Raw genomic sequence first — 10470 nt, forward strand, 5'->3', positions numbered from 1 at the left:
CGGATGCCATCAGTCTGTCATCACACTTTATGAAGATGTTTCCCTTGGGACTAGAGAGATGGTCCAGTGGTTAAGTGCACTTGCTGCTTTTCCAGAGGACCAGAGTTCATGTTCTAGTTCCCAAGTCATGCACCTCACAGCAACCTTTATTTTGATCTCCAGGAGATCTGAGGCATCCCTTATGGCCTCTGGAGACATCCACACACATGACATAGATTCATACAGATATATAAACAAAAGTAAAAACAATTATTCCTTTTCAAAAATTCTTTTTTAAAAAAATATTTATTTATTTATTTATTTATTTATTTATTTATTTATTACGTATACAATATTTTGTCTGTGTATATGCCTGCAGGCCAGAAGAGGGCACCAGACCCCATTACAGATGGTTGTGAGCCACCATGTGGTTGCTGGGAATTGAACTCAGGACTTTTGGAAGAGCAGGCAATGCTCTTAACCTCTGAGCCATCTCTCCAGCTCCTCTTTTTAAAAAAATTCTTTTCTAACTTCCTTCTTTCATATCACTCTTCTCACCTCTCAAAGAGGGGAAGGTTTCAATTCTTAATTTGCTACCCAATCATTTTCTTCTCAATTATTAGTCTTAATCACCAAGTTAACTAATGTTTCATAAATATATATCCCTAGTTTAACAAGCCATAAATTAATAGGCCATAGAAATTGAATCAATAGTGTGAAAATTTAAGTTGGAATCAAATGTGACAATTTTAAAAGTCAAATTAGAGAATAAGTAAGGCAAATGGAAACATAATAAAAATGTTAGAAACACTCTGAAATATATTAGCAGTCACAGTTAACAAAAGTTGACTAAAACCCACTAGTTGAAGAGCGAATTAGATGGGCTTATGTTGTTGTGCTGAGCTGGGGTTCATTACTAGCATAGCTGATGTTCATAGGGAATGGCCTTAAAATTAGGGCTGAAAATATGTCTGGAATGGCTGGAGAACGGTTCAGTGGTTAAGAGCATTGGAAGCTCTTCTGGAAGAACTGGAACAATTTCCCAGCACAACCTCTGTAACTCCAGTTCCAGGGGATACAACACCCCTCTTCTTATGTCTACATGTATCAGGCACACATATACTGTTCAGATAAAAACGCAGCAAACACCCATAGGAGTAAAATAAAAGTAAACATATCTTTAAAAAAAAAGTACACGGAAATGTTGAAGGTAAAACAGTAGAAATGTAAAAGAAAGTACATTTTTTAATATTGAACTAAATATATTAAGGCAGAAAATATACTCACAATAAAAATTGCCACTCCTATTGAAAAAAAATGTTTGTTTGCACTAGTTTTGTTTTACAGGGAATGTAGAATCATTTTGAATTAGTCAGTGTCATTAATATAATAAAAAATTTAATTCATTTAAGGTAAAAACTGGAGTGAAAAGGTAAGTTTAACAAATTCCAGTTTCTAGTGGTAGATTTTTTGCATAACTTTTCCACAATAATTATTAACAATATAGATGACTAGGGGAAAATAATTTCTCTAGAATTTCTAATGTATATTTTTTAATGTTTCTAAAATCTTTTTCATGTTTAGGTGTGTGTGTATGAATGTGCGTGTTTTTGCAAGTGTGTGGGAATTTCTGTATGATCAGATAAATATGGGTTTTGTATGGTCCAGAATGATTTATCATAGTTATGTTTTGTTTTTGATAATGAGTGAGTCTATGAAGCTTATAGAAAATCAAGGTAAAAGAACAAATAGGAAGATATGATAGGCAGACAGACATACAAGCAGACAGAAAGAAAGGGGACAGTTAAGTAAATAGATGATAGGTAGATAGATAGATAGATAGATAGATAGATAGATAGATAGATAGATAGCCTTTATTTTCTATTTTCTTATTATTTATTGGGTTTCAACAGTCTGGTCTTTATAAACAGGTTAGAGGGTCTTCTGTTCACTGGGTCTTCTCTCCAGGTCTTAAAATAGATGTTTTTAGAAACTGACACTCAATATTTGCTTAAGTTTTTCTGAGACAGGGGAACATGTAGTCCAGGATTCTTTCAAACTCTCTACCCAGCCAAGGATAGTTCATGCCTCTACCTCCAAATTTATGAGATTACAGGTATGTACCACCATGTCCATGTTTTAAATTAGAATTACATAATATGCACAATAAACTTTTGTTAACATCCAAACTGTTCATAAAAATTGACCATATTTAATACATAAAACAAACATCAGCATATTTTAAACACGTAATATATTATATTTTCAGACTGAATGAAATCAGGAGTTCAGTGAGAACAATGTAACTAAACCTTTTACTCATTTGTAATAAAATAATCTAAAATTGCTGTGTGCCAGACTCTCTTGCAAATCTCATCCTTGCACAGAATGATCACAGACACTGTTTAGAATCTCTAATTAGAGCTGATCTGGGGAGAGAGGCAAAGCAAGAGACATACATTCAAGAGCTGGCGTCTGCTGCAGGGAGTCTTACAGCCAGTGGTTACCCGCCCACTGTGGCATGGCCACTTATACTATGTAAGCAGATGTAGAGCATGAGTGTGGCTTCTTTTCCAGCTGCAGGATTCTGTTTCTGATCTCCGTTCAAGCAGAGGATTCTGATCTGTGAGTCTACCCCTAAATAAATAACCATCTATTTCTCAATTCTGAGCTAGTGTGGGATTTCTTTTAAGCATCCTTCTTCAGGCATCTGCAGTTGGGATTTTGTAGAATGGTTTGTTGAATGCTGTTGCCCTAGGAACAGAAGATTCCTTAGTGTCTAGCACACACAAAGGTTGTTTCTATACACTTTTGTAACAAGATTGTTCTTGCTAAAGTTAACAGGAGATGCTATCACTGCTTAGTGTATGGTATAACAACACTTTACACAAGTGCTCACTTTCCTTCCCTTAAGCCACTCTCCCCCTTGAGCCAGTGAAGTAACATTCTATAGCTGTTGTGCTCACCTAACCTGGGCTTTCTTAGTCTTCATTACATCTCATTATCTTTTACTAGATCGTATAGGATACACTGTCTCAGGATTCATCCTGGTCTCTCCTTTGAGACATAATGTTCAATAAGATACCTACCAGTCACATGTGAGTAGTTATGCTAGTCCATATATGAATTAAAGTTTTTTTTTAAAAAATTAGCTTCTTGCAAAAAATAAAAAATGGAAAAGATATCATATTTAACAAATGGTGCTGGCAAAACTCGATGCCAACATGTAGAAGAATGAAAATAAATCCATGTCTATTGCCATGCACAAAACCCAAGTGCAATGGATCAAAGACCTCAACATAAAGCCAACCATACTGAACCTCACAGAAGAGAAAGTGGGAAGTACACTTGAACGCATTGGCACAGGAGACCACTTTCTAAATGTAACCCCAATAGCACAGACACTGAGAGAAACAATTAATAAATGGGACCTTCTGAAACTGAAAAGCTTCTGTAAAGCAAAGGACATGGTCAATAAGACAAAATGGCAGCCTACAGAATGGGAAAATATCTTCACTAATATCGGACAGAGGTCTGATCTTCAAAATATACAAAGAACTTAAGAAACTGATCTTCAAAAGAACAAATATCCAATAAATAAAATGGAGTACAGAAAACTATCATCAGAGGAATCTAAAATGGCTGAAAGACATTATTAAGGAAATGCTCAACATTATTAGCCACCAGAAAAATGCAAGCCAAAACAACTCTGATGTTCCATCGTACAGAATGGCCGATATCAAAAACACTGATAACAACTTATTCTGGAAAGGATGTGGAGTAAAGGAAACACTCCTGCTTTGCTGGTGAGAGTGCAAATTGGTACAGCCCCTTTGGATATACTTTGGATATAAGTATGTTGATTTCTCAGAAAATTAGGAAACAACCTTCCTCAGAACCCAACAATATAACTTTTGGGCATACACCCAAAGGTTTCTCAATTGTACCACAAGGACATGTGCTCAACTATGCTTATAGCAGCATTGTTTGTCATAGCCAAAACCTGAAAACAACCTAATTGCCCCTCATCCAAAGAGGGGAAAGTGCATAAGGAAAATGTGGTACATTTACACAATGTACAGGAGAAAAAAATTAATGACATCTTTAAATTTGCAGGCAAATAAATGGATCTAGAAAACATCATATTGGGTAAGGTAACCAAGACCCAGAAAGACAAATATCATGTGTACTCATTTATAAATGGCTTTTAGACATAAAGCAAAGAAAACCAGCTTATAAATCACAATCCCAGAGAATCTAGACAGCAATGATGACCCTAAGAGCAACATACATGGATCTAATCTATGTGGGAAATAGAAGAAAACAAGATCTCCTGAGTAAAATGGAAGCATGGGGACCACGGGAGGGGGGTCAAAGGGAGGGGGAAGAATGGAAAGGGAGCAGAGAAAAAATGTATAGCTCAATAAAATCAATAAAAAATAAATAAATTTGGCTTCTTAGTTTTCTTCAGCTGCTTTTAAAGTGCTTGACAATTATACAATGCTCAGCAGTAGTTAGTAAGAATCTGAAATATTTGAGCATATTGTAATGCTTATTTTATTTCCATATGTTTTATATCATGGATTGCCAGAATTTGAGATGATTCGTCTTAAAAACTTCCATACACTTTGCAGTCATTTGCTTTTATCGATTTCCATTATTGCTTCTTTTGGGGACTACACGTTGATTCACAAACATAAAACATTCTAGCCACTCTATGGACAAAAGACAAAATTAAAATTAACATGTGAATATTATTAGTGGACCCAATAATAAAATAAAAAATTAGTTCATATAATGTAGAAGCCATACATTTTAAACAAAATAAGTAGTAGGTAGTCTCATGTATTTATACTAACAGAAGAGGGGTCCAAAGATCATTGTACTAATTATTAAAGTAAAGAAATCATTTAATAACAAAATAGAATCGAAAAACAAATGAACTTACAGTTTTCTTTATTATTTATAAACCGTGTCTGTTACTATTTGTTTGCTCTGCTCCAGCCACAGTCTTCTCAGAGCTTGCCACAAGTGCAGAGGTTGCTAAGCAGAGGCAGACTTCCATTCCTAATGCTTCCTGCCTCATCAGCTTGAAGCCCTAGCTTCTGTCTGGACTTTCTTTCAGTTACAACCATCTCTGTAAGAGCTTTTACAAGCCCTGATATAGTCTCTCTCCTTCTCCCAAACTATGTACTTATCTATAGGATATATTATACTCAACATAGCACATTCTTTTGCACACTTCTTTATTTCTCTTCCTTAAATTGGAACTTAAGGTCCAGTAGGCAAAGGATGTCCGAACTTTTTTCTTGTAGCATCTAGAATTACTGGATGTTCATGCAATAGTTGGAAATTGGTGAATATTTGTTAGGAAAATGACATCAGTAGATATGATGATGAGCTCCAACTATAGAAAAACAAAGTTAAAGCTGCTTCTCTGAATAATGAAGAACAGCATGTTTTGAAGAAGGGGAGCTGTTAAAAGTCATGTGGATATTAGTTGACAAATCCCATTAGATTAATATGTCCCTTTGAAATACTGCTGGGGTGGGGCTGGAGAGACTGCTCAGTGGTTAAGAGCACTTCTTGTTCTTGCAGAGGATCCACATTTACTTCCCCACTTGGTGACTCACAACCATCTGTACCTCCAGTTTCCAAGAGATCCCGCACCTTCTTCTCATCTCTGCAGGCACCAGCCATGGGTGATACACCCATGTACACTCATGCAAGCAGAACACTGAGGCACATAGAATGAATACATTTTAAAATAGGAACTAATTAGAAAAATGACTAAGAAGAAACAGCCTTGAAGGAGAGGGTTGGTCTTTCCAAGCCTGCTGCGTGGTCACCTGTCCCAGAAAGCAACTAGCTAGAAGACACCAATCAGAGGACAACAGATGATGGACAGGCCATGGGCCACTCAATGCTCACCCTGTGAGATTCCTGAACCTCACTCTGCAATCCATCATGCAGCAGTGGAACCCAGGAGGTACAGTGCCTTCCTCCCTGTGGCCTCTCCAAAGCAGCCTCTCCAAAACCCAGATGTTTGAAATTTTCAGGTATTCTCTCTTGTCTGTGCAGATAAACATGAATGGAGTTTTCAATTTAAAAAAATCAAATAGTTTTTGCAAAGGAATCAACAAACTTAAATTGCTTTTTACTTAATTCTATGAAATAATTGAGGAAGAAATGATTTGATGTTTATAAATTCTTTCAGAGATAAGCCCAGAAAGAATGACTTTCCAACTCTCTCTTTCTCCCTCTGTCCTCTGTGTGTATGCGTTTGTGTGTGTGTGTTTGTACATATGTGTGTACATGTTTGGCGTATGTGAATGTACACACTGTGACACATGTGTGTGTATGTGCATGCAAGGATCCGAGTTCAACATCTAGTAGAGTGGCTTCCTTAAATTTTGAGACACTGCCTCTCCCTGAACCTTGAGCTCATCTTAGCAGGCTTCCTTTGGGTTGCCAACCAGCTCACAAATCATGACATGGAGAATTATTAGTTATGAAAGCTCAGCCTTAGCTTACGTTAATTTCTGACTACCTTTTTTCTTTAACTTAAATTGTCCTGTCTCTTTGTCTATGTTTTGCTTAGGGGCCTTTTAATCTTTCTTTCATTATGTATGTCCTGTTCCATGTCTGTCTGTCTGGCAGCTGCCTGGCTAGCTCCAGGCATCTCCCTCTCTTTCTCCCTTATTTTCTCTTCTCTTGCCTAGATTCCTCCTCCTCCTTATTCTCTCTGCCTGCCAGCCCAGCCTATCTCTTTACTGCCTAGCTATTGGCCATTCAGCTTTTTATTCAACCAATCAGGTGCTTTAGGTAGGCAAAACGACATGTCTTTACATCTTTAAACAAATACAGTATAAAGAAATGTAACACATATTTACATAGTTAAAGTAATAGTCCACAATACTTACCCATTCATTTAGACTGTCTAGCCAGGATGCCCTGGAATCCAACTCTCTGTCTCCCTGTGCCATTTTCTAGAACTTGAGATCCAAATTCTCACATGGCAAGCACTTTACCATCTGGACCAGCTCTCCAACCCTCTTTTTATCTGATTATAATCTTTGATAATTAAAACTAAATTGGGGCAGGTTAGTTAAAGACAGCAGAACTGAGTGTAATTATTGTCAAAGTAGGGAGGGAGATGGAGGAGAGGAAGAGGAGGATGGTGGAATTAACATCCCAATAGAGTAGCAACCATTAGAGTGGAGTTTGTATTTTTCTGGAACAAATGACAGAGGCTTAAAACACTACTTATATTTATAAAAGGAATGAAAAAGAACTTTAAATAATAATTTAAAACTGGATGGAGAATAAGCTAAAAATTGTGGAAGAGTGTGCATTAAATCCCTAAATTTAGCACCAGAAAGCTAAGCCACATTTTATTACTAATGGATTAAGAAATAAAAAACATGAACATTTTATTTAGAAATTCTGAGTTAACCAATAAATGAATTAAAGGTAAAATAGGTTGTAGCTGGTTTTCTTGAACCTCCAGCTCCCAAATCATAGCATGGAGACATTATTAATTATGAATGCTTGCCTTTAGTTTAGGCTTGTTTTTAGCTAGATCTTTTTTTTTTTTTAAACTTAAAGCAGCCCATTTGTTCAATCTATTTCTTTTCTTGAGGCTCATTTACCTTATCTATGTATTGTCCTTCTTCCTTTCCTATTTCTTCTAATTCTGGCTGCCTGGCATGTGGCTGACTGGCCAGTTCTTTTCTCTCTGGCCACCAGTCCTGCCTATTTCTCCTCTGAATAGCTATTGGCCATTCATCTTTTTATGAGACCAATCAGGTGCCTTAGGTAGACAAGGTGAAACAGCAACCCATCTTTACATAATTAGACAAATGCAGCATAAACAAAAGCAACACATCTTTACATAGTTAAACAAATATTCAATTCCACAACAGTGGATACAAGTGGTTTCCTCTAGGATGGGTCTTGGGGAGTGGGAAGCTGAGATGAAACACTGTCATTTTTTTAAATCTTGTTATGCAATCCAGGCTGCTCTGAGGCATACTACGTAATCAAGGCTGGTTAATAAACTAAGGATTCTACCTCAGGATTGGAATTTCAGGGGTGTGTAACCAAACCAGGGTATTGTTTTAGTTCACAACTTTTCCTGCACAATTTAGTCAAGGTGTTTTGATTTAAAACACAAAAAGCTGAAAAATGATGATGCCGAACCCCAGGATAAGTTGAATGAAATATTTCACACTGATATTTCATATTGATAAATCCTCGAAATTCAGAAGAATTTCTGCAAAACTCAGATTCCTCAGAAACTGCATCCTCCATGACCACAATCTCTCCTCCGGATGTAAGATCACAAACTGCACCCTCCATCACCATGGTCTTTCTTCTGAATGTAGGAATCTTCTTATTCTCATTGTTCTTGTTTTCACTTTGAAATCCTCAATGTTCTGTCTGTTGTGAGTGTGAGTCTCCTTCCCTTGATTCTCACCTTATCTCAGTGAAATGCTGTGGTTATCACTGAAATCTCACATCGGAATCATCTTTTCTGAAAAGTCCATGTTCTCCTTCCTCCCCATCCCAACAGATTTCTTTCATACTCTCCCTTAAGACTCTTTCTCGACTAGCACATTCTTATTTTGAAATGCCATAGTTAACAGCCCCGATTAATGTCAGTTCCCCTGTCAGACCCTTTGTTAGATGTGCTGTTTGTCCATTCATGATTGTTTCCCCAACTCTTTTCTAGCACAAAGCATTTGAACAGTAAATCATTATTGAATGAATAAATGATTCATTGATCAGGTAGATAACAGACAATGAGAACACAACACTGGAATACTGTATCTTAATGACAGTTGCTGCCCCATTTCTTCTTATATTCAAGGTACTAGTTGTGTTCAGGACATCTGATGAGGTTCTGAATTGGGGGCTTCACTTCTGAGACATTTTCCCTATTTGAGTCAGAGTCCCACATATCTTAGGCAGACCCCAAAGTGCCTTTGTAAGCTAGGGTGACCTTAAAATGCAGATCTTTTGCCTTCACTCCCTGAGTGGTGTGATTACAGGAGCACACCCACCATACCTGGTTTATGTGGTGCTGAGCATCAAACCTAGAACTGCTTTCATGCTAAGCAAACTCTCTACCAACTGAGCTACATCCCCATCCCTGTAAAACTCTCTCTCTCCCCTTTCACTTGTTGTTAAAGAATCACAAACTATGGAGGAATAAATTATTGTTCTTGAATATTTCCCTGTAAAACTCTCTCTCTCCCCTTTCACTTGTTGTTAAAGAATCACAAGCTACAGAGGAATAAATTATTGTTCTTGAGTATTTTCTCTAAAAGAGAATTTCGGTTTGTTGTGGCTTTGAGTATAACATGATCATTGCTGTCACAGAGCAGAGAATGCTATTGCTGGTGCATGTGCCTGTGTGCACTCATGCAGAGAACAAGGGAAGATATAAGGTATCTTGCTCCTATCTTTCTCTGTCTCATTTCTTTGAGAAAGGGTCTCTCATAGAACTTGGACTTAGGCTGGCAGCCAGAAAACCACAGTGGTCTTCTTGTCTCTGCCTGAACAATGCTGGAATTGCGGGTACTAGAAACATGTTTGGCCGCCACCTGGCATCATATGCAGGGGCTAGGGATGTGAACCGAGGTCCTCATGCTTGTGTAGCAAGCAGTCCTATTCACTTATCCCTCCATCCCCAGCAAGGGCACGTTTAAACCAATCTCTATATGCAACTGTTTGTATATTTTGTCGTTAACTATCCATACCTCAAGTCCAAGCATGGATGGAATTGCTTCGAAAGACAGCTGACAGAGCACTGATTTAACACTGAAGAAATCTAACTCATGGTGTTTTCTTGATAGCATCGACTAGGTTAACTAGGCATGGTGCATGACTCTAGTCCCGGCATGAGCAAGACAGGCAGGCAAATCTTTGTGAGTTCAAGGCCAGTCTGGTCTACAGACAGAGAGTTTGAGGCCAACTGGGGCCTCATAGTTGAGACTTTCAAAAAAAGAAAGAGAGAGAAAGAGAGGGAGAGGAGGAGAGGAGGAGGAAGAGGAGGGATGGAGAGTGGGAGGGAGGGAAGGAGGAAAGAAGGAAGGAAAAAACTGGCCACTAAATATCTGACATATTATTCAGATCCTAATTACGTGATTAGCCAAATAGAGCAAAAAAAGTCCCTCACAGTTTATTGACTGGCAGCTGGGAATAAAAAGTGCCAGCAGGAATTATGTAATTTGAATGATGTGCCAGCCCAATCTGATGGCAGAGACAAGGAAAGGGACAGAAAGTGGAGCAAACAGCACTGCTGGAAAGACGAGAACCATGTTCCACTTCTAATTCTGTGATTACTTGTCACTCTCAAGAAAGCACTTCCAATATGCCACACCCTTCACCTCTTTTAATGCCTGACTCTCACTTCACCACTTCCAACACCCGGGCTCACCTCACCCCTTCCAACACCTGAGCTCACCTCATCCCTTCCAACACCTG

Source organism: Microtus ochrogaster (genome assembly GCF_000317375.1).
Source record: "Microtus ochrogaster isolate Prairie Vole_2 chromosome 14 unlocalized genomic scaffold, MicOch1.0 chr14_random_2, whole genome shotgun sequence".
NCBI lineage: Eukaryota > Metazoa > Chordata > Mammalia > Rodentia > Cricetidae > Microtus > Microtus ochrogaster.